Below are 24,796 nucleotides of genomic sequence, written 5' to 3'. Positions count from 1 at the left end.
TACATCTATCTTTATTTAAAATTTCTAGTCTTGGATGTAGCTGCCTATCATTTGGATGCAGAATTAGTGTTGGTGTTAAGCAAATCTCTATTCATGTACCTACAGTGAATTGCTTATTGTAAGATTTCGCATGCACCACTCCAGGATGCATTGCTCTGAGATCTGCTGATGGGGAAAGCTCAGTGCTCCATTTCTCAATGTCCTTGCAGTAAAGTCTGGAACTCAGGGTGACAGATGTCTGCTGCTGAGTATTTGGCTTTTTATTCCACCACTCCCTGCACTCCTTGTGCTTCTTCACTTGGTATTTTTAGTTGCAAAATGTTGCAGAGACAGCTTTTTCAATTAGGAAAGTGGCAAACTCTGCAAAATTAATTCCACCACTCAGAGAACATCAACATCAATCTCCAGCATTTGCTCACTGACTTTACAGTATAGGCTTCTTTTTCTTAAACTGGATGTTTTGACCTATTTGTCTCCAAAAGAAATAAACAAAACAAAACACCAAGAACATTCCCATCTCATGATGTTTAGGAAAAGGCATGTGTCCAAACCCATTCCTGTGTCCTAAGCAGACCAGCATCGCTGGACTTGAATCTCAATGGGGTGTGGTGGTAGGACAGTTAAGAGACTTTGCTATGGATACAGAGTTTTATTGATGGCTGCCAATGCATTTATAATCTGGTGTGTGGTTAGGGTGTCAAACATGTTCAAGTATGATGCATGTCTGTCACTTTCTACAAAATCCTTTGTGCATTATACGAGCTTATTTAATGCCTAGGAATCGGACTGACTTTTGTCCTTCTTTAACATTAAACAAAATGGCCAGTATTTGCCTTAATTTAAGGAATCAGAACTAACAATGCCTAAAATATAGACCTGATAAATGAAATCTGAGGTGCAAATAAATGGCCTTATTTATAGAATCATGGAATCATAGAATAGTTAGGGTTGGAAAGGACCTCAAGATCATCTAGTTCCAACACCCTGCCATGGGCAGGGACACCTCACACTAAACCATCTCACGCAAGGCTCTGCCCAACCTGGACTTGAACATTGCCAGGGATGGAACATTCACAGCTTCCTCAGGCAACCCATTCCAGTGCCTCACCACCCTAACAGGAAAGAATTTCCTTCTGCTGCACTTCCTCCTAGTTGGGATGCAGCACTACTGAGTTTATAGCAGGTGATCCTTGAATATCAACCAACAGTCTTGGGCCCCCATGCCCTCCAGGGCTATATCCTATGGAACCTTCCTAAGCACGCTCCTGAAGAGGCCGAAGTCTGCTCTTTTGAAGTCCAGGGCAGTGAGCTTGCTACACGCTCTTCTCACTGTCCTGGGGATCTCAAATTCAACCATCTCGTGATCGCTGCATCCAAGGCTGCCCTGGAGTACCCCATTCTCACAAGCTGGCTCACCCTGCTGGTGAGCACAACGTCAAGCATAGCACCTCTCCTTGTTGGCTCCTCTATTACTTGCAGAAGGAAGTTGTTGTCCATGCAATCGAGGAACCTCCTGGATTGCTTGTGCTATGCAGTGCCATCGTTCCAACAGATGTCAGGGTGGTTGAAGTCCCCCATGAGAACAAGGGCCTGCGAGCGTGAGGCTTTTCCTATCTCTCTGTAGAGTGCTTCATCCACAGGTTCTCCTTGATCAGGCGGCCTGTAGCAGATCCCCACAGTAATGTCTCCCATGGCTCTTTTCCCTTTAACCCTGACCCACAAACTCTCTGTAAACTGCTCACCTGTCCCCAGACAGAGTTCCATACTCTCCAGCCTATCCCTAACATAAAGGGCAACTCCCCCTCCCCTCTTGCCGGGCCTGTCCTTTCTAAAGAGCCTGTAACCTTCCATTCCAACACTCCAGTCATAGGAGCCATCCCACCATGTTTCTGTGATGCCTGTGATGCCCCGTAGATGTGCACACATCTCTAATTCCTCTTGTTTGTTCCCCATGCTACGGGCGTTTGTATAGAGGCATCTGAGCCTAGCTCCAATCGAAGCCAGCTCGTTGGCTGGAGCAGCTGGAATATCTCTGCATTGCTGCAAGCCTTTATTATAGGTGTTGGCAACTGACTGGGAGTGCTGGGATGGAATGATGCCCCCCTCCCCCAGCACATCTGGTTTAAAGCCTCCTTGACCAGTCTGGCTAGCCTCCTACCAAAACTGTTCTTCCCCTTCTTTACCAGAGCAGCTCCACCAGTCCCCAGCAGACCTGGCCTACTAACTTCAGTCCCGTGTTCAAGACACCCAAACCCCTGACTATGACACCACCCTTTTAACCATTTATTAACCTGGCTAATCCTCCTACTTTTTCTTGGTCCTCCCCTGTGTCCTGGAGAATTGATGAAAAGACTATCTGAGCTCCACAGCCCCTAACCACCTCTCCCAGGGCTCTGTAGTCTTTCTTTATGGTCCCCAGGCTACTACTGTCTATATCCCTAGCACCCACATGGATCACCAGGAGTGGGTAGTAGTCCGTGGAACTTACTAGAGCAGGCAGCCTCTCTGTAACATCCCTGATCCGTGCTCCTGGTAGGCAGCACACCTGCCTTGAGACGGGGTCAGGCCGACAGACGAGTGCTTCTGTCCCTTTCAAAGTAGAGTCCCCTATTACTATGACCCGCCGCTTTTTCTTTGTAGTGCCAGTAGAGATCTTTACTTGTGCATAATCCGGCTGTTTGCGGTGCAAGTGCATTTCCTTGTTAGCCTCCTGCAGGACAGCAAAGCGGTTCTGCGTGGGTACAACAGATTTAGGAGGTAGCCCCTTGCTTTTAATTGCCTTTTCCTCCTTCTTTTGTTATTTTTCTTTGTCACTAATTCCCAACTTCCTGGGTTGGTGTCCTCCTTCTTTCCTTTATGGGCTGGAGGGGAATCTTGAGGCCCCTGCACAGTATGGGGCTGGAGCAAGCAACCCTGCTTCCTCTCAGCTACCCTGACATCTTGCAGCCTATTAATAGCATCCCTCAGCTCAGCCACCTGCTGCAGGAGGACCTCCACCAGGGAGCACCGAGTGCAGCCCTGCCCATTGTGCACCTTTCCCTCACCAGACCGGTGCAGGCACCCTCTACACTCCGTGCTCTGCGCTGCAGCCTCGCCTGTCATCTGCCCTGTCTGGGTGCCTGCGCTGGCCACCACCGGGGCAGCCAGAGCAGAGCTCGCAGACTGGGCCGTGCCCATACGACAGGTGCTCACCGTCCCGCTCACCTGCCCGTGCAAACTGCCACACAAACTACCTCAACCCACTCTTTTCGCTGCACTCCTGGTCGCTCGCACTCCCTGAGGGAGGTTTTTAACCACTCAGAAATGGTGCCGCTGCTTCCCCTGTTTAAGTTTGCAACCGTTACCCCTTCTCTTATCACTACAGTCCCTAATGAAGAGTCCCTCCCCAGCATCCCTATAGGCCCCCTTCACATACTGGAAGGCTGCTATTAGGTCTCCATGCACCCTTCTCTTCTCCAGGCTGAACAGACCCAACTTTCTCAGCCTGTCTTCATACGGGAGGTGCTCCAGTCCCCTGATCATCCTTGTGGCCTCCTCAGGACTTGTTCCAACAGTTCCATGTCCTTTTTGTGTTGAGGACACCGGAACTGTACACAATACTCCAAGTGGTCCCTCATGAGAACAGAGTAGAGGGGCAGGATCACCTCCTTCGACCTGCTGGTCACGCTCCTTTTGATGCAGCCCAGGATACGGTAGGCTTTCTGAGCTGCGAGGGCACACTGCTGGCTCATGTTCATTTTCTCATTAGCCAACACCCCTAAGTCCTTCTCCACAGGGCTACTCTGAATCTCTTCTTTGCACAATCTGTAACTGTGCTTGGGACTGCTCTGACCCAGGTGTAAGACCTTGCACTTGTCATGGTTAAACTCCATAAGGTTAGCATCTGCCCACCTCACAAGCATGTCAAGGTCCCTCTGGATGACATTCCTTCCCTCCAGCATATGAACTGAAACACACAGCTTGGTGTCATCGGCAAACTTTTGAGGGTGCACTCGATCCCACTGTCCATGTCACCCACAAAGATGTTGAACAAGACTGGTGCCAACACCAATCCTTGAGGGATACTATTCGTTACTGGTTTACAGATGGACACTGAACCATTGACCACAGCTCTGTGCATGTAGCCATCCATCCAGTTCTTTATCCACCGAGTGGTCTATCTATCAAATTGATGTCTCTCCAATTTAGAGACAAGGATGTCATGTGGGACAGTGTCAAACACTTCACACAAGTCCAGGTAGATGACATCAACTGCTCTACCCCTTTCCATCAGTTCTATAACTCCATCATAGACGGCCACCAAATAGGCCAGGCAGGATTTCCCCTCAGTGAAGCCATGCTGGCTGTCACCAAGCACCTTGTTGTTTTTTGTGTGCGTTAACATGCCTTCCAGGAGAATGTGCTTCAAGATTTTGGCACAGAGGTGAGACTGACTGGTCTCTAGTAGGACCCATCGATGCTTTTCATCAAGTCCCACGGACTTGTGCACTTTCAGATTCTTAAGATGGTCTTAAACTAGATCTTCTCCTACAGTGGGGCCTGAGTTACTCCATTCTCACAGTCCCTGCATCTGCCTTCCGAGACTGTGGTGTGGTCAGAGCCTTTGCCATTGAAGACCGAGGCACAGAAGTCATTAAGAACATCAGCCTTCTCCAAATGCAGGGTAGCCAGTACTCCTGATAGCTTCCGTAGGGGGCATACATTGTCCCTAGTCTGTCTTTTATTCACAATGTACCTATAGAATCCCTTCCTGTTATCCCTAACATCCCTAGCCAGGTTTAATTCTAACTGGGCCTTAGCTTTCCTAACCTGGTCCCTATCTTCCCAGACAACATCCCTGTATTTTTCCCATGCCACCTGTCACTGCTTCCACCATTTACAGGCCTCTTTTCTCCTTTGAAGTTTCCTCAGCAGCTCCTTATCCATCCAAGGAGGTCTCCTGGCCCTCCTGCTGCACTTCCTTCTAGTTGTGATGCAACACTCCTGAGCATGTAGCAGGTGATCCTTGAATATCACCCAACAGTCTTGGGCCCCCCTGCTTTCTAGGGCTATATCCCATGGAACCTTACTAAGCAGGTTTCTGAAGAGGCCAAATCTGCTCTCTTGAAATGCAGGGCAGTGAGCTTGCTGCACGCTCTTCTCACTGTCCTGAGGATCTCAAACTCAGCCACCTCATGATATTTATGTATTTGTTTAATGCTAATGAAAATGCTCTGAAAATCTAGGTTGTTTAATTTTCTGCTTAATATAGACTTAACTTCTATTTTGGTTTTGTCTTTAGAATGTACATGAACCTATAGAGTCTCAGGAAAATAAAAGCAGTGGCAAATAGGAATTATGATACTTGGGCTATTTATTATTTGTAGTGTATATCTGGTTTAAGAACATCCAGCCATTTACCTGGGAAGGATTAAAAGATACCTATACTGGAGAAGTCACCTGGTAGTTTAATAGTCAGTCTGTGTTATTCCTTAAGTCACCTGATCAGAAGCTGAAATTAGACAAATTTAGGTTATGAATTAAATTGGTCAAATATGTAATAGTGAAGGCAGGAACACCTTATGTGAGATTACAGTGGCTTCTCCATCCCTAAAAATACTTAGATTTACATGGAGATGTTATAACTCAGATGGGGATTGCACTGCTGTTACTATGAAGTATGTCAAACTAGATGATCATAACATTTCTATACAAGCCCATGCACTATATTTATTACTTTTCACTGATAATGAGCATGATATTGTCTAACTGCAGCATTGGAATAGAGCTGTGAGAATATATTTGCAGAAGAGGCACAGGCTGAGAATCAAGCACCACAGACGTATTACTATTTAGGAGGCTGACACAATTGACATAGTCAAAAATCTAAGCTATTTATTCCAAAAGTATAGACAAGTTTTGGGCATCCTTTAGCATGTTAGAGATAAGAGAAACTTTTGGGAGTCCCAGTCAAGACTACCATGTTTTATCACCTTAGCCCAAAGTCCACTGAGCAGTGCCCTCCTGGTGTCTTCATTGACTCTTGCTGAGTTGACCCTGAAAGTCAGCAACTTCCATGCTACAGAAAGTCCTGGATTTCAGACTGGGGTATCATAGCTGGATGCTCGAAGAGAAAAAGGCCAGGATGGGGCTTGGAGCCACCTGGTCTAGTGGAAGGTGTTGCTGCCTATAGGAGGGGCTTGGAACTGGATGAGCTTTAAGATCCCTTCCAACACAAACCAGCCTGCGATTCTGTGATTCTATGAAATGGCTGGGACTCAGTGCCAGTCAAGGAGGAAGACAACACAACAAACTCAACTCAGCTCAAAAACTTCACTCAATACCCATATGAAACAAAAACTCTGAGCTCCATACTTTACCACATGAGAGGCTCTGATACAGGTAGCAGGTGCTGATACATCTTGAAATCTACATGAAATTGTTTAAAGCAAATGAACAAGTGACTTGGGGACAGCTTACACTCCTAATGACTTATGAGGATCTGAGAAGCAATTCAAAATTATCTTCTTTAGGCCAATTCCCAGCACTTGCAGATTTTCAATGTAATTCTTGATGCTATGAGAACTCAGTGATAGGAGAGAAAAAGGTCTGTGAGTAGGGAACCACCAAACACAGGCAAGTTGTCCTCCTGACAGATTTTCTCATAAAGGACTTTTTTGTTTGTTGTTACTAGTTGTAATAAACCCATGATGCTAGCAGGGTCTTTGTAGTTATTTCTTAGGTGAGATACTCTGGGTGGGCAAAATTTGTGAGTTGTAAATTCTTCTCTCAAAAATTAATGTTTCTGTTCATTGTCTCTCCAGAATGTCCTCACTAATATTCCTCTAATGAGATCATCTTAGGTAGCTGCAGAAGCCCAAGGAAACCGCTCCGTCTCTGCAATTTAAAGTGGGGTTGAAGAGCTCTTAGGACAGAGAATAGAACAGAGTAGAATAGAAAAGAACAGAATCCGTTTTAGTGAGTATTAAGAGGGTTCATTACTGAGATAAATGCACCCTGACATAACCTATGAATGTCTCTGTTTCTTTTCATAAAAAGAAAACTGGGCTGAGCTGCCAAAATCTTGGCTTTAACTACAATCAGGAGAGAGATCAGACCACAGTGGTCTTATTGCACAGCAGTGTTGCTGAAGCCTTCTGTGAAGGCCTTCTGTTTTGAAATACTGCTGGAAAAGATACATGTAATAGTTGGGTAAAAGTTAGCTGGTCAGACAATTCCTATATATTATCCTATGTACATCTGATATATGAACATCTGCTGACTCCTGTGTTGGATGGGAGCCTCTCACAGGAGCAGTGTGGTACTCTGCAGTGTCACTGTCACAGGTCCTGCTCAAGCAACACACGCTAGGATGTGTGATGAGGGAATGCCAGCCAGACATTTAAGATCTCCCAGTCAATAGACGGACAATGTGCTAATTAAGAACAAACTCTCCTGTCTACACATTGGTGTAGGACCTGATGCCGCTGTACCAGATTCTGGGATTTTAGTTGAAGAAACTTTTTCTTGTTTCTCAGGAGCAAAGCTATCCAATTTTCTTTCATTCCAGCTGAAATAATGGCAGTGCCTGGACTCGGTTAAGCAAAAGCATTCATAGCAGTAGATGATGATCAGCTTAAATCTCAGGTCTGAAATTATTTCTGTTCAATGAAGAGACTCTGGATCTTCATTGCCTCACTCCCCAGAGAAGGCTGCCTGTTCCTCACAATTCAAACGTGTTATGGCTAGTTGGAAGATCACTCCTCTCACAACCTGTCATAACCTCACAGGAGCCCTGCTACAGGAAAGAAATAGTTCTTCAGGAGTCATAAATTGGGTTAAAGTTTGAGTAAGTTCACAAAATACACCAAGATAGAACGATACAGGGAGACTTCTATTGAACCTTTCATCAGAGCAGCCTGATATTTAGCAGAAAGCACAGGAATATCTTCTGAAAAGCAGACACCATTTAAGTGTTTCAGGCAAGCAGATAAGAAAGGAAACCGTCAACCGTCATTAAAAGGCTTGGACTCACAGTGTGGCTTATGCTGCTGTAAAGAAGCAGAAGGAGCTATCCCTTTTAAACTCTGAATGCTGCTTTTAATTAAAGGACCACATTTTTTACATTCTGGAAACACTAGTGTTATGGTCTTACCAAGAGAAATAACCTCAATGATTAGGTAAGTATCAATACTAGGCAATCCTTAATGTACTCAAATAAAGTTTATTTTACCAAGTAGTTGCTAGATTTTGTTCTTACACCCTAAATGAATATAAATGAAAACCCTTGAGATACAAGGATCTCTAAGTTAAACATGGGTTTCATATGATGAACCCATGTTTTTATTTGACACCATGGGACATGTGACAATATCACCAAGAGAAGAACTTGACCTATAAAACTGTGGAAATGTGGTCTGTTCGGCATTTGGACCAAAGCACTTTTCAACAGTTAGAAGGGCCTTTCCTTGTCTGGAGTTGGAAAAGTAGCTAGGAGATGATACATCTCTCCCAGTATTGGCTGTCCGAAACCTGGACTCCTGTGGAGGGATTCAGCTTGCACAGTAAATACTGAAATTGAAGAATTCACCTGTGTTCTTCTCAGCTCCCATTGCAGTCAGTATCCACCCAGGCAATGCAATGAAGGGATGAGAGGGCCCAGTTTTGCTCTTCCAAAACAACTATGCTTGGTCAGTTGAATCCCTCCATAGGCTTCATTGACTAAACACAGAAAGCCTCTGTTGATTTGTAGTATAGACATCCAACTCACATGTGAGCACTTATCTATGCACCCCTAAATGTCAGTATGTTTGCCTTGTGCCCAAGTGACTTGTCCAACTTTTCTACATGGAGAGAAAAATGTTCTTCCCTTAGAGGATGGTTCAAAGCTGCCTGCAAGACATCAGGAATTTCGTATCTCCCTCACATGTGTTTTTAGAAGAAGGTCAGATGCTTAATGTAGATTAGACATCTAATTTTAAGAAGTGTAAAGTTAGGTGAGTATGCCTGCACAGTCTATCTCTGTTTATATATGACTCAACTGCAGCTGGAAAACTGCATTTGATTAATAGCCCTGTATTGCCAGCATGTTGTTGAGGAGCAGAATCTCTCAATTTTAGTTGCTCTCCTCTGATCAGAAGGCTGGAGCCACAGGTTTATAAGGAGAATTGAAAGAACCATATCTTCATGCATACAGTAGAAGAAGCAATTAAGAGGAGCTACGAAAAGCCAAACTTCAAGAGACAGCTAACACAGAGGAGAAGAGCAATTATTTGGCGTGATACCCAAGCTGAAGCTATCTGCAAGAGGATTCAATTAAGACAGAGAATATGTGAAATCTGGGCAGACCTTACCCCATATGTGAATCTCTGGGCAGAAAATTTCCTGAGGGAGTGACCTGTGGGGGTATGGAGTAATTTGAAATCCCTGAAAAGAAAGATTTTAAGCCAGGCAAAACAGAACATCAGCAAGTATTCTGGCGATAACTCTCAGAAGAGCAAGAAAATTGCCTGGATGGTCTAACTGGTTTCTTCTCTGTGTAAATTCTGTAATTTTTCATACTGCTTCTTGATGCATGATGACTTCTACAGTGTTAAGTCCCTTTAATAATGACTAGGATATTGTGGTTCATTTATCTTTGGTGGGCCAGTTATTACTGTTCTGTAATAATGGCTGCACATTATGACAAACACACAAAAATCAGCTATACCTACAAATACACCTGCCCTGCCTGTCACCATGCAGTTGCAGTAACAGTCCATCTAGATGCAGCATTACCATCAGAACAGACTGAGCTGTAGCCGAGGCTCAGGGTATAGCGGTACCCTGAATTTATTCATATAGGACATTGCAGGAGTTACCTTTACATTTTCCTATCATCTGCTCATGAGGGAGCAAAAGCTGTTGACATGTTGCCTGCTTGCTGAGTGTTTGTCTCCTAAGAAGGGCCAATTCATGTGACTACTGTGTTAGTAGGCACTGGGGCACTTGAAAGCAGCTGTGTCAGCAGATAGCTTCTTGTAGAAACTGGTAAAGATGTTCTCAGGGAATGAAAAAATCAAGCCAGAGTGATTCAGGGGAAATACTATTCTTAACAAGGAGATTTTCTGTGTCAGTTGCTATATAAAAGGGGAGCTTTTCAGTATCCCCACTTAAAATTAAATTGGAGTAAAGGGATGGAGTTCTGGGGAGACCCCAAAATGGAGCTGGTCCATTTCAGCAAATTCTTTTAACAAAAAAAAGAGGCACAAGTTTTGAAAGCATTTCACACTTGAACGCTTTTCTACTTCAAATGTTTCAGTTCAGGAAATGCCAAAGGAATTCATGTGAGTATTTTTTTAAGAAATATTTTGACTTTTGTTTCAAAACATTTCTTTTTAATTTAAAAATTGACTACAGTGAAAAGGGGAAAAAAAGTTAAATAAAAAAAAAAAACCCTAAGTAATCTCAGGACATAAGAAGATGTTTATTTTTGGAGTGAAAGAATTCCTTCAAGTTGACCCCAAATGAAGCTGATCCCAAATGAAGCCGATTATTAGGCTTTTTCCCCTAGCTGGATATCCTGAACACATTTCATAGTAGACCTGGCCAGGAGTTTATTTTGGGTTCCTTTTAGACCACTGAACAGAAAAGAAACCTTATGGAAAAATACTCTGGCTTTGCTGTGAAATATATTGCAGAGAGCAGTCATGCCTTGTTTGGGATGACATCGCATCTTTGTTATCTCAATGACTAATTTTTAGACATTCAGATTTGCCTCCTAACATATGGAAGATGCATGGACAGGATTTTTTGTGCAAGTCAGACTGCAGCAGATGGGTGACAAATACAGCACTCTGTCTTTGATTTAGCAAAAGTAATCTAGTCCACATTCATGGACACTGCATGGTTTTTCCATGAAGCCTTTATGCAGGCTTACTTCTCTATGAAATCTGGTTATATTTCAAATAATCTGTAACTCAGTTATGCTAATTTTTGTTCAGCTGGGGAGAATCTCATATATTTGATGCCCATTTCCCCTACCCTGACCATCCTTGTGACATTTCATGCGTCTGCAGAACAGCAGTAGACTCTGAAGCTGAAAGAAAACTGTGGCTCAGCAGGTTCCTGATGGAGGGCTCAGTCCCTGGGTGAGCAACCACTGAGGCAGCCTGGAGAACAATGCAGGCTGGTCCATAGAGGACTTTATTGCCCACACAGAGCAGGAGATCTGAGTGCTTTGACCTCCTGCACATGAACAGCTAACCTTTGGCACCAAGGATGAGTCCCAGTGAGCCCCAGCTCTCAAGATGATGCCATAATTAAACTTGATCACTCAGGGTTGGGCCTGTCCTATGGCTCTGATGTTCACAGGAATGCTTGTTTTTCAGTGACGCGGTAGTAACATATTCTGATGTGCGACTATCACTCAGGATGTACCCCTGGGCATGGAGTTTCATACATACATAGGCATGAAGACACTGAGAGGCCCGTAAGCCACATCTGTCTGAAGAGTCATATGGTCCTAGCCCTTAAAATTCAGTTACAAATGTCTGTAAGATGTGTATAAGGCAAGGGCAAAGAAACTCTTTCAAGCTCAAGTTACACACGATCATTTCAAATCCTTATTTCATGGCACAATTTGTTCTCTTTTTACTGAGTCTGTTCTCACACCAAAGCAGCAAGACAAAATGCTTTTCATTATCGGTGGAAAACAAAGAGAAAAGGAAAGGAAAATGACACTCAAATTTATTAACCAGTGCTGTGAAGTGGACATCATGCAAGGAGTCTACACTGGAGGGATGTGTTCTCCATGTCTCAGACGGGGACATGGAGGAAAGAGGAGGAAGAGCAAGACTGATCCTATTCCTCTCACTCTTTTTCTGCTCTGTCTCTGGGCCAGCTCTGCATTGCAGAGGCAACCCATTTTGCCTTTTCTACTGTGGTGCCCCGTGTGCTTTACAGGTCTACTCCCACACCGGTAAACTTGCTCTTCAGGCTCATTCTTGCAAACACACACGTTCCTCTGCAGAGCAGGATCAGCCAGCCTGAGCTCTGCCTTTGAGGAGTCAAACTAGGCTTTTACTAAATACAGTGAGTTTTTCTTTTTTTCCTTCTTTTCTGTTTAATTATCTATGGCAGGAGCACAGTGGACTGCAGCTCTGCTCTGTACACCAGGTGGCCTCAGTGGTATGTGCTTCATTCGTGATCTTAAGGTGCAAATGTCACTCCTGCTGATAACCCGGTTTTTGTTCACCATGATCTGAGCATGCTTACAGTACAGTGAAACAGAGCCAAGAATCATGCAACAGGAGAAAAAAATAGAAGATAAACCACATACATGGATAGGATTGGTATCACAAGGCATCTGTTAAACACACATAATCAATTGCCCGTTTATATGAAACAGCTCTGCAGACAACAAATACTGCTGCATTATAGCTACCTGGAAGAACAGATTGTTGCTATCCTATTGCTTTAGAATAAAGTTCCTAAAATATAAAAGCCTCAGTTGCAGTCAAGCCTTTTGCATCTTGCAAAACATGACAATTTGCTCTTTAAATAGGCAATGCAGGAACCAGCAGATGACTGAGAAAATGGCTGTATGGGAAACTGCATCAGGTCTCAGTGAGAGGCTGATCGTTCATATGGAGGAAAGCTACTGTCTAAATTTCTCATTTCACTGAACTGACTTACTACATACACAAAGCAGAAGTGCACTGATGAAATCTGCTGGTGATGTGAAGTTAGAGGACAGTATTGGTGCAATGGAAAAGCGTGAGTCAGAATGCTCAGCAGTACAAAATGTAACTTGTCCACCTATGGGAGCAGTCATCTGACTAAAAGTAAATTTCTATGGAGCAGTCACTCACTGTTAGTAGTAACAAAAGCACTTTAAACACACTATCCATGTCTTCCTAAGATAGATACTTAAGATACAGCTAAAGGACCTTATGCTAAGAATAGCTATCACACACTCTTGATGGTAAGGACTCCATAAGGAGTCTGAGTCAGCTGCAGATGCATGAACTGTACCCACCTAAAAACTGCAAAATAAATCCCATCTGGGTTTAGAGGAAAATAACAAAATTTCTGCAAGCTGGTGGCATCCATGGGGACGGATGAACAAAGCGCGCCTTGTGCTCTTCAGACATCAAGAACTCTGATGTGCCACTACATGGGAATAAAAACCCACAAATGAGAAGGTAAACTATGATCCTGAAATTGTTCAGTCAATGTATTTCCTGCTTTGAACGTCTTGATATGAGACAGAAATGAACAATGCCTTGATTTACAACAGAAGCAGGTGCTAAGAGTGGATGTGATGATCAGGCAGTGACCATCACTTCAGACAAGACTGAGGTTGTTTGGCTAGTTGGCACATAGAGGGCTTGTTGGCTCAAGACCCAACTCCAAATGAACTGGTGGATGTAATAAAAAGTGTGTTTGGAAAGCCTGAATAAGGTGCATCAGCCTGGATGACCTTGGAGAGAGTCTCTCCAGCATTCACTGCTGGACCACAGGAGCCTGAAGGAATGGGAAGGGGAGGGGAAGGGAGGGGAGGGTAGGGTAGGGGAGGGGAGGGGAGGGGAGGGGAGGGGAGGGGAGGGCAGGGCAGGGCAGGGCAGGGAAGAGAAGAAGGGTGAGAGGCTTTCTAGGTGTAATCCTATTTCTCTTTAAGATTAGCCCTCAGGCTGTGAACCACTTTTCACATTGTATCTTACTTTTCTCAGCATTATCAAAACTATTGCCATGTTTTCCCACTTTTTTTTTTTCTTGCACTGTCTCCCCACATACCATGCTAGTTTCATCTCTCCTTAGCATAGATTCTTCCCCTGCCATACCTACAGTGACCTGGTCAAGCAATGCCTCAGACCCCAGGCTTTTCCCACTCCATGTAGGTTTTGCCAAGGATTGCGAAAAAAGCTTCCAACCCCCTCCTCTGACTGTGTAGAGATTAATTATGCCCAGCCTGGCCAGGGACCAGTGCTACCTACTGTAGCTTGACTTTTCTCCTCCTGTTTTTCCCTCCCTCTTTTTCCTTCTTACATAAATGAGAGAGGAGCTTGAACGCTGGGAAATTTGAGGAACCATCAAGACAGCAACTACTTGCCAGAATGGAGAGATACGTGACTAGAGAGACAGAAAAATCACAGAAAGAACTGAGAGAGGACAAGAATGAATCAAAAAGATCAACACCTAAAATTAAACTGCCAGTAAACAGAGATTAATTGCAAGTGAAAGCAAGACAAAGCTATGTAATACCTCATGTACTCCATTACAGCAGGAGGAAGCCTCTACTTTAAGGAACTGGTTAGTGACCAGTTACATATGGCCAGTTATATATGGCCAAATAAGTTGGTTACAACATGAGAAACAATTTGCAACTTGGTGTGGCAAGCTTTTGTAAAGGAAACACTCACCTCTACACTCTACAAGAGCCCTTCACACATTGGTCAAAGGGTGACATGACAGGCATGATAGAAGGCAGATGGACAGACTGCCTTGGATTATCCTTCACTACCCCTCATCTGTGACTGTGAGCCTTGTAAGCCACCAGAGAGCAAGTGGGTGGCTTCTGATGGGGCAAGGTTCAACAAGGCAAAGTGCCAGGTCCTGGACTTGGGCCCCATGCAGCACCCCAGGCTTGTGGAAGAGGTTTTGGAAAGCTGCTCATTGACAAGGACCTGGGGATGCTAGCTGACGGAGCTAAATGTTAGTAGCTTGTGCCAGGCGACCAAGAAGCCAACAGCATCCTGGCCTGTATCAGCACCAGTGTGTCAGCAGGACCAGGGCAGTGATCCCTCTGTACTGGGTACTGGTGAGGCCGCACCTCGAATCCTGTGTTCAGTTCTGGGCCCCTCACTACAAGAGAGACATTGAAGTACTGGAGAGGGGCCAGAGAAGGATAACGGAGCTGGTGAAGGGCATGGAGCACAAGTGTGATGGGGGAATGGCTGAGGGACCTGGGGGGGTTTAGTCTTCAGAAGAGAAGGCTCAGGGGGGACCTTATCACTCTACAACTGCCTGACAGGAGGATGGAACCAGGAGTGGGCTGGTCGCTGCTCTCAAGGAACAAGTGACAGGACAAGAGGAAGTGACCTCAAGCTACACAGGGGAGGTTTAGACTTGATATTAGGAACAATTTCTTCCCCAGAGGGTGCTCAGGCATTGGAAAAGGATGCCTGGGGAAATGGTGAAGTCACCATTCCTGGAGGAATTCACAAACCATGCAGATGAGGCCCTCAGTGACTGGGTTAGTGGTGGCCTTGGCAGTGCTGGGGTGATGGTTGCCCTTGATGATGCTAAAGGTCTTTTGCAACCTAGCTGAGTTTATGATTCTATAAGGTTCAAGAAAGGTTTGGCAAAAGGTGAAATAATTTGATGTGTCTTATACGAAAGCAGTGGACTATAGGAAAGGAAAGAGGCATGGTTTGAAGATGACAAAGATGATGATGAGTTCAATTGCAGCCATGCAGTTGAACAGTTAGACCAGACCACAGCAAAGGCCAGATAAAGACACAGCGAGCCAGACACTAGGCAATAGGGAGAATCATTTTTCATTCTTGTAAACAAAGAATTTTTTCCTCCTACAATGCTTAATTGATCTTTGGAATTACTACTATAAAGTATTACTGGGCACGCAATTTAGCAGGAGGAAGATGTAGTTGGCAATACTCAGTTATCTCGCAGAGGATAGATGCATAATGGAAATACAGTGTGATGTAAACTCTTATACTTTAGGGTGTGCGATCATTAACTGCTGACAGGCTTATATAGCAAAATTAGTCCATAGTTATTTGAAGGGGATTCTTGTGTCTTCCTCTGAGGAACTCCTGGAGGAAGGACACTGGATTAAGAACACTTCTAATCAGATCCAGCTCCAGTCTTCCTGTATGTTAGCAAATCTTCTCAATTTCTGACTCATATGGTATAGAAAAAATAATATCTCCTGCAGTTTATATGCATTTTAATAAGAACAGAAGTTTAATTTCTACGAATCGCATTCTTGGGAAAGGGAAAAATATCCAAAAAAGCACAGAAAACTGCAGCAAACTGGCTGTTTTGCAGACTTCCCTACCTGCAGGCAGATAATGCAAGTGCAGTGGTTAATTATCAACGAGCATCTTCCAAAAAAACTCTGCCTTAATTATAGAGGCCCCTGAGACATCCTCTACTGAGGCTTATTTGGCCATGTAGCATATGTCCAGATTTACAGAAGACAGAATTACTTTTTCCTACCTTTTTTTTTTTTAATTTCTAATTTGAAAATATATAATTAAAGACTACATACAGGATAATATTGAAGGGACTGGGTTAGAGACTATCCAGTTTCCAGGTTTGTAGGGTATTTGACTTCATAGAGATGTTATGTGCCTTTTAGGTGCTGCCAAGTGGCTGTTTGGTACTTGGGTTTTTAGCTGCTGTCATGGTTTAAGCCCAGCCGTAAATCAGAACCATGCAGTCTCTGTCTCACTCCCCTCCTTCACCCCTCACCCCCCACTCAAGGAGGGATAGGGAGGAGAATCAAAAGAATGTAACTCCCAGGGATTGAGATAAGAACAGTCCAGTAACTAAGGTATAACACAAACCACTACTGCTACCACCTATAATAATAATGATAAGGGAAATAACAAGGGAAGAGAATACAACCGCTCACCACCCGCCGACCGATACCCAGCCTGACCAGAGCAGTGATGTAACCCTTCCGGGTAACTGCCCCCCATTCTACATCCTGGGCATGATGTGCTGTGGTATGGAATAACTCTTTGGTAGTTTGGGTCAGGTGTCCTGTCTCTGCTTCCTCCCGGCTTCCCCTCCTCCCTGGCAGAGCATGAGACTCATAAAGTCCTTGGTCAGAGTAAACATGACTGAGCAACAAGTGAAAGCATTGATGTTATCAGTGCTGTTCCCATGCCGAAAGTCTGCACTGCAGCACTGCACCAGCTACTAAGAAGGAAAAAATTGACTGCTACTGCTGAACCCAGGACAGGTGCATCAGATGATACACATTCACAGGAAAGACGAAGAGAACCACATTTGATTAACCTTTGGGATTTCTTTGGATCAAGGAAAGAAAGTAGCCTCTTGAGACCTCAGCTGGTATCTCTGAGAAGAGCTCCTGAATTCTGTGGCTGTGCCAAAAAATAGTGATTTTAAAGTGTCTGAAGAGGAGAATAATAATTATTCTTCAGGATGTTAGGAACATATGATGGAATTCCCCATCCTCTGATAAACATATCTACAAACAAGTGATCAGATTGAAATACTTTTAGTTCATAAGCAGCTAATCTGCAAAGAAACCTCCCCCTTGTTCCTTCCATTGCCTTCACAACATCATTTTAATTTCTATCAAGATTTGTTTGCTTATTAGTCTGTGGCCTCCCCCTAAGGATATAACTGCAGATGGATGAATTATTTTATTAAATATTTTTCTTGGCTTTTTAGAGATGTTTTTTTTTTGTTTTCCTTCAATGGTTATTCTGCCTGGTGTTATTTCAGTTTTCAATTACAACTTGTGTGTGTATGTGTCTGGTACACTACCATTTTGTAAATGAATGTATGCACTTACTGTTAATTGATTCCCCAAATAAATCCAAATGCTTGCATTGAAACAATGTATTATATTCCTAGCATACCACTGAGCTGGATGCCTTCCAGTTTGGCGTCTGTTGTTGCTCTGGAGGCGGACATATTTCTCTCCCTCCCATTACACCTTGAGTGAACAGAGATGTTCATGTCAATTTTCACTGCAGACTTGATAGAACTGGCTGATGTCTTGGAATAAAGGTGGCCGAAGCTGCACTTCTGAGCGTGTATTTAGCCATCTAGAGAAATGATTTTTTTTACTTCCCCTCCCCAAAAAACAGCAACCCCCAAAAATCAAAAACCCAAACACTGAATGTTCAGTAGCCCCCACAGGCTTCAGTGAGGGTTTTCTTCCCTGAAGTCAGGCCATTACAAAAGATATTTTTCAAAAGCAGACCTTGATGGACTATATTTTCTCCCCCCAAAACCAACATCTGTTTGAGAACTATCCTGGAAATTAACCCACAACTGTTTCTGCAGCCAATGTTTGCAGCTCCATATTTTTCAAGACTTTAGCTAGAAATCAAGCTGAAGTCCCTGATGGTGAGAATGTGTACTTCAGCAGGTCATCTAACTCCCTTCTAGCTAAAGAAGAAAGATAATCTCTTTTCAACTGTGATTCATCCCACATGTTACAGACATCTATTTTAGGAGAAGCTGAATCACTTCCTGGAGGTGCTTCTTTCTATCCATTTATTTTCCATTTAGGAAACCTAGAAAAAAAAGCCTGAGAAAAAGTATAAATTCTAGATAGCATAAAAAAGGGGAGAGGACCCCCACTGTGCACTGAGAATCAATGACTGCTGAATTATTGAGCTTTCAAATGCTGTCAGCATTTCTGTTTTGACAGCAAAACTCTTTTTGTTCGGTATTTTCTACGAGTAACTAATTACTGCCATTTTTATCACAGACATGAAAAAAACATTAAACTGGCCCAGTGTGCTGGTAGGGACATTTGTGATGGCATTCAGTTGCTCAATCACAGGCACTTCAGTGTTGTTTTAGGCACTGAAGGGTTTCATGTCTGGTCTCCAGGTGCCCAAATGAGTCAAGTTCTCCCATGAGGCTGACTTCATGTCTGCTGGCCCCAAAAGATAACTCAAATGCAAGCTGATAGTTGGATCAAACCCCTGGTAAAATGTCTTCAGAGAAAGAGAAGCTGAAGCTGGAGAGGTGGCATGTCCTGCCCTGGGCTGGATACCCATTAGCTGTTGGTCTGCCAATGGGTGCTTCAACCTGGCTTCTGCTTCTTGCTGTTGCCTCCAACATGGATTGGTGTTACTCCTCAGGGATTTGCCTTCTGAAGGCCATGTCATAAAATAAGGTTATACTTACTGCTTACAGATTCAAAAGTAAAGTTCACCTTGCTAGAAAGACTCCACCACATTAATATTTAGCCAATGAAAGAGTGGCGCAAAACAGACCAAACCCTTCAAGGCAAAAGTGTTCGGGGCTCATCTGAGCTGAAGAAACCTGAGCTAGCCCTCACCAGGGTGTACATCCCATCTACACAACTCCTTCCATCATGCAAAGGAAGCAGTTGAGGTCCTAGAAGCAGATTCATGCAGTGTGGCCTGGGCTGAGCAGCCTGCTAATTATCTTGGCCTTTCAACGGCATTAATTATCACTAAACTGGTACAGCACAGATGCTTTTGGCTGCTATACGAACTTGGTTGGGACCTCTGCATAGCAGTGTATTATGTATTGTAGTTGAGGCCAGAGTCAGCAAGGAAAATGTTTTGATGGTGGCTGCACAATTATGTGTGTTGATGACAGTGGCTAAACAACTGAAAGTGAGTAGAGAAAGCATATGTAGCAGCATGCTGAAAATAAACTATATAAATCTGTGAAACTCCTCCTCTTTTAGAAAGTGTTATTTTACTCTGTGGGGTATAACAATGTTCCCTAAGCACCTGAGAATCCCTAGGATGATTTAAAAGGGAAGGACATGGAAGTGCTGGTTGATGAAAAGCTCAACATGAGCTGGCAGTAGGTACTTACAGTCCAGAACTCCCTCATGGACTAGACTGCATCCAGAGTGTGAGCAGCAGATAGAGGGAGGGGATTCTTGCCCTCTGCTGTACTATGGGGAGACCCCCCTTGCAGTCCTGCTCCAGCTCTGGGGCAACAGCACAAGAGGGATATGGAGCTGCTGAAGTGAGACCAGAGGAGGCCATGGAGATGCTGCGAGGATTGGAGCAGCTCTGCTCTGGAGCCAGGCTGAGAGAGCTGGGCTGATTCAGCCTGAAGAAGAGAAGGCCCCTTAATGGGAGGCCTTAGAGCAGGTCCCAGTACCTAAGCTACAAGAAACCTGACAAGAAGCTGTGGCTGTCAAGTGCTCAAGGCCAGGTTGGATGGGACTTGGAGCGATTTGCTCTAATGGAAGGTGTCCCTGCCCGTGGCAGGGGGATCCAACTGGATGAGCTTTAAGGTCACTTCCAACACAAACCAGTCTGTAATTCTATGAAAAGCGCATAGTACTTCATACCAAAGTACAGTACAGCATCCAAAAATTATTGAACCTTAATAAAAAGTCAGAGTATCCTTAAGATACCACAAGTATTACCTTGTTACCTGCCAAAGTTGAAGCCATCATCTTGCGCCATTTGGCTGAGAAAAGGAATTTGACGAAGGATGCAATTTATCTTTAATAATGAACATTCCTCAGCCACAAAACACAATTCACAAATGTCAAGCATTCTGCTGTTGCTCAGTGCACCCAGGATTTCTGATGTGATCAACTGGAGTGGAGCTGGTGACCTTCTGAATGATACTTTCTCTACAAGGTGGGACAGCAGTGTAAGGGTGACTATATCACAAAAGCCCAACTATCCATTTACTCTCTAATCCTGCCTCCAAAAGAAAGAAGAAATTATTCCTGAAAACTGCAGCTAAGAGTAACACCTCCGAGCACGCGAGATCTTTTCCTAGTGCTATGCATGTATGGTAGCAATTTAATTATATCACATGGGGAGATTCATCCAATGAATCTAATTTGAGTTGTGTTGTTTTTTTTTTTCCCAGAATTCTTCCTCATTTAGTGGAAGACATGCATTGAAACACAAGGTCAACCAAAACCGAAGATGCAACTATAAACCCTCCTTGGGGCTATTCTTGCAGTGAGGGTGCTTACATGTTTAGGTGATTTCAGTTCACTGTTTTAGTCCTGAGGGCTGGTGAGTCTAGTATTTTGCAATAACTTTCAGGTTTTCTGGCCATATCTATATGGCCAGGTTCAGGCAGTCATCCTGCTACTCTGTCCTTGACTGTCAAGACCTAGGTCCAACAAAAGAGCCCTTGCTTTAAAGCTATCTCATATCCAGCACCAGTGGGATGATGCATAACTGTCTGCAGCTAATATCTAGGAAGACTTTAAGAAACCCCCAGGATTTATTCTAGTGTTCACATCTGACATCAGTTAACTGGTATTAAAACATAGTTATGTAGAGCTCTATCTAGTTTCTTAGCTGGCAGACACAAGCGTTTGCCAACTGCAGGGGCATTTTTAAGTTTGTGCACCCTTTTTCTTTTGAGTACTAGTAAAGGTCATATTGGTCTTGGCTACTCATTTATTTCCTTTCTCTCATTGAATATGTAACAACAGCAGGTGTTTATCCTGAGCTCTGGGCTCCTCTACATTGCATTAAAATTCACAATGTCATTTGCTTTCAGTAAATATATTCAAATGGGCTGCCTTCAAAACTATAAATGACTCACAATACAATCAATCATAATTGCAGGATGCTGAATTTCTCCTCTATGTATTGTCCTCTAATGCCCAGAAGGAATACATGATGTAACTCTGACCAGAAACTGGTTGGGGAAAATAAATTATGTGTGATCATTTTTATTCTCTAAGGAAAACTTGGTAAGTTAACCTCAGGACCAGTTTTGGCTGGAAAGTGAGACAGATACATGTACATTTTATGCTGCCACTAAGAGCTTTGAGAGCTACTTCACTTAAGAAAACTTATCTCTCTAATCAATTATTAAGTTAAAAACGGAGCATGTGCTTCCCTCTTACTAAATTCCCATAAATGTCCCCCCATGATATTAAACAGACATTTTCACATGCTAAAATTGGCTTGTTCAAATACTACGTTGTCAAAGCTTCCAATCAGATAGAAATGATAATGGCATTTATAGAATGTAAAGGATTATGCTTATGAAAAAAAAAGTGAAAGAAATTACTAGAAATTATCCAAAAGATTTTTAATTATAACCTCATTTTCCTCACAATGCTGTGCAGTTAAAAAAAAATAAGAAAATAAAAATCATTAGGAATCTGGTTATTACTGATAGATAACAGTGAAACTATTGCCTTCCCCTTGTGTTCATGGTAAGGTCAGGCATAGTTTTATCACTGAATCGCAGATATGAGAAGTAGAAGAGGTCTATTAGGAAAACCTGGCTTTCTCTTCATAAGTGTGGAATTGTTCCTGGTAACATGCTTTCTGAGGCTCTGTCTGGTCAAACATTTAATGTCTCAAAACAGCAGGGCTCCAGTCACTTCCCTTGAGAGACAATTGTATTACCTAATAGAACTCAGTGTGAGGGACTGAGCTCCAAACTACATTTTCACTTTTCATGTTGCTAGAGAGTTACTCTGTTTGAGCAACCACTGCCTTAAAACCATTGCCCTTTATCCTGTGACAAATCGCCCTGTGCTCACATACCTTTAAACTGAGTCTTTGGCTTCCACTTTACTGACTTTGCTACTTGAATCCATGTGCTCATCCTCAAGGCTGACTTAATTTACTATCAGCTTTATTTAACCTACTGGTGCTTGATGGGTATGCTCAATGGAATGGATAAATTCCCAATAGTCAACACTGTTCTCCTATAGAAAAGCTTACAAGAAATCAGCAACAAATAAGTGTTAGAATGAAGAAATATGGGTAGATTGCATCTGCAGATCCCAGCTGTAGATATTCCTGAGGATAAAATAAACAAGTGCAATACGTATCAACTTCCCCTTCTGCCTTTTTCATACCTTATATGTCTTCTTTGGGTCACACCCAAAGACCTCTGAACTATAAATGGAAAACTTCCACTGACTTCAATAAGCTTTGGGTCGACATCTTAAGGACTGCAGTTTTGTCTTCCCAGAGTGTGTGGTCATGATTCAGCAAGATACTTACGCGCACAACTGCTCTGAGTATTGGAGTTATCTCGGGGCCTTTGGTGAGGTTTTTCATACACTAAATACAAATGCTCTTTAACACCCTGTTGATTCTTCATATTTAATAGTGTGCACCCTATGGAATGCCAAACATCATATTTTTAATACTATGGCTTTTATTTACCTCAGACACATTGAAGCTAAATTTGATATACTAATAATTCAAAACAGAAAGATGATTACTCTGCTGGTATCTTCTCATGTATTTACACTGCTCAAAAATCTGCCCTTTGACTTTAGAACAGCTTGTTAATACAAGTTCCTTTCACTAACCTGTCTCAGAACATCATACAAAAGTGAAATCAAATAGAAATATAAACTTCATAACCTATGATATATGTGGACTAAATCCAGTGAAAACATTTCTGATAGAACAATTTTCAGTTTAAAAAGAGGGCTCATTGAAATTGGATTATTATGTAGGAACATGACTATTTCAATGACATTTTCTATGGGAAGAATGTCTCAGCAAATTGCTTTGATTTTCTTATTTTTGCAACTAACGTAGAACTGATTTGTTTTGACAAAAGAAAAAAATGCATTGTTGTGTTTACAATATTGTTTTGTTTTGACTTATAACTAGTACAGATTTCATCGTGTAGTTTAATATAGTGTATTATATTCAATGTTTCATTTGAGTGTTTTTCAACATTATAACAATGAAGCATTTCTACTTTTCCAGAATAGTATATCCATATGTCTCCATGAGGATTTTCAAAATTTCTGTTGTTTCTCCTAAAAATTCTCTTGAAGTTTCTCTTAAAAAAATCCAAATTTTCTAGTTCTAGTTCTGAATTCTAGTTCAACATGTAAACATGATTTCAGCATGTACACAGCACTCAGAAAGTTTTGAATTTCTGGACACTTGAAGTACCAGCTCAATTATATGTATTTGCTGGTTGAAGCAGCCACACATACAGCCAACAGCAGTCAAATCTGTGTACATTAGGTACAGATTCTCAGCTATGCTCAGCTGCAGTCTGACCCAATGCCTTTCTTTGCTATGTGTACCTCATGACTGACTCAATCTGCAATTTCAAGGAGTTAAACTTTATGAAAAATTGTAGAAAAGATACACTAAGTCAGCAAGATTGCCTTTGACACATAAATATGAATATTCATAGGCCAAGGAGAATCCAGCTACTTGGAGCTCCTGGCTGGAGCAGTTCCTCATCCTCCATCACTTGCTCACACCAAAACCCAGTGGCTGAAGCACCAGAGTCATTAGAAATCCTGCTCCGGGATTCCACACTGTAGTGCATGGTAGTGAGCCACACATGGCCACATTTTGTTTATGACAGATGGCTCTTCCCAAAAATATGATGTGCGAGATTGTGCTGACTTGGACAGTTCTGCATAAACTGTGGGGGATTGACAGAGTGTAATATGCTTTTTCTGTTTACTTAAAGTCTAGAAGAGAATTGTCCAAACCCAGCAAAGAACAGCCTGTTTCAAAGATATTAAGTCTGGAAAATGTTGTTTCTCACAGAGATCATCTCTCTATAACAAACTTTATGGTGATCCTGTATGGTGGGGGAAAAGCTATGCAGACTGGGGAGTCAATCACATGGTTTTCGTTTGTGTGTTATCATGGAAATATCTGTGAGAGGAAAAGGGAACTTCTTGTCTCCACAGCTCAGCACAAAGCCAGCCTAGCTGGAAACAAGTTACCTCATGGCCTAGAAACTACTCATGGGAACCATGTGAAATTCAAATGTAAGAAATAGAATTCATCAGTGATGAACAGGCACCCTCGGAGAGTCTGAGTTGATGGACGATTTGCAAAAGTCAGCTGGGAATTGGACCAAATGAAACACATATGCAACCTTGCTTGAATGACAGCTTGGAAGAGCCATGCTGAATTTCCCAGCAAGCTGGGAAGCTGTGGCACACACGTGGGATTTGCTCTACCTTTGTTTTCTTTTTTCTAAACGTTGGATGTCTGCTAAATGGAGAATGCGTGTATAATATGGGGTTAACTGAAACTCTTTTCCTAAAGCCTGAGAATTATAATTAATCATGAAATATTGAGGATATTCTTATGGTCTTCAATCAGTATAGATTAGT

General features: G+C 42.9%; 1 protein-coding gene across 1 annotated transcript in view; it reads right to left on the bottom strand.

Annotated features, from left to right (window-relative positions):
• LOC136005990 (urea transporter 2-like) overlaps positions 1-24,796 on the bottom strand; it is a 399,495-nt gene that overhangs the window by 122,477 nt on the left and 252,222 nt on the right. The gene's annotated exons all lie outside the window — the stretch shown is intronic.

The sequence above is a fragment of the Lathamus discolor genome, chromosome Z (assembly GCF_037157495.1).
Source record: "Lathamus discolor isolate bLatDis1 chromosome Z, bLatDis1.hap1, whole genome shotgun sequence".
In the NCBI taxonomy this organism is placed as follows: domain Eukaryota; kingdom Metazoa; phylum Chordata; class Aves; order Psittaciformes; family Psittacidae; genus Lathamus; species Lathamus discolor.
This window is presented reverse-complemented; position numbering and strand designations above follow the sequence as displayed.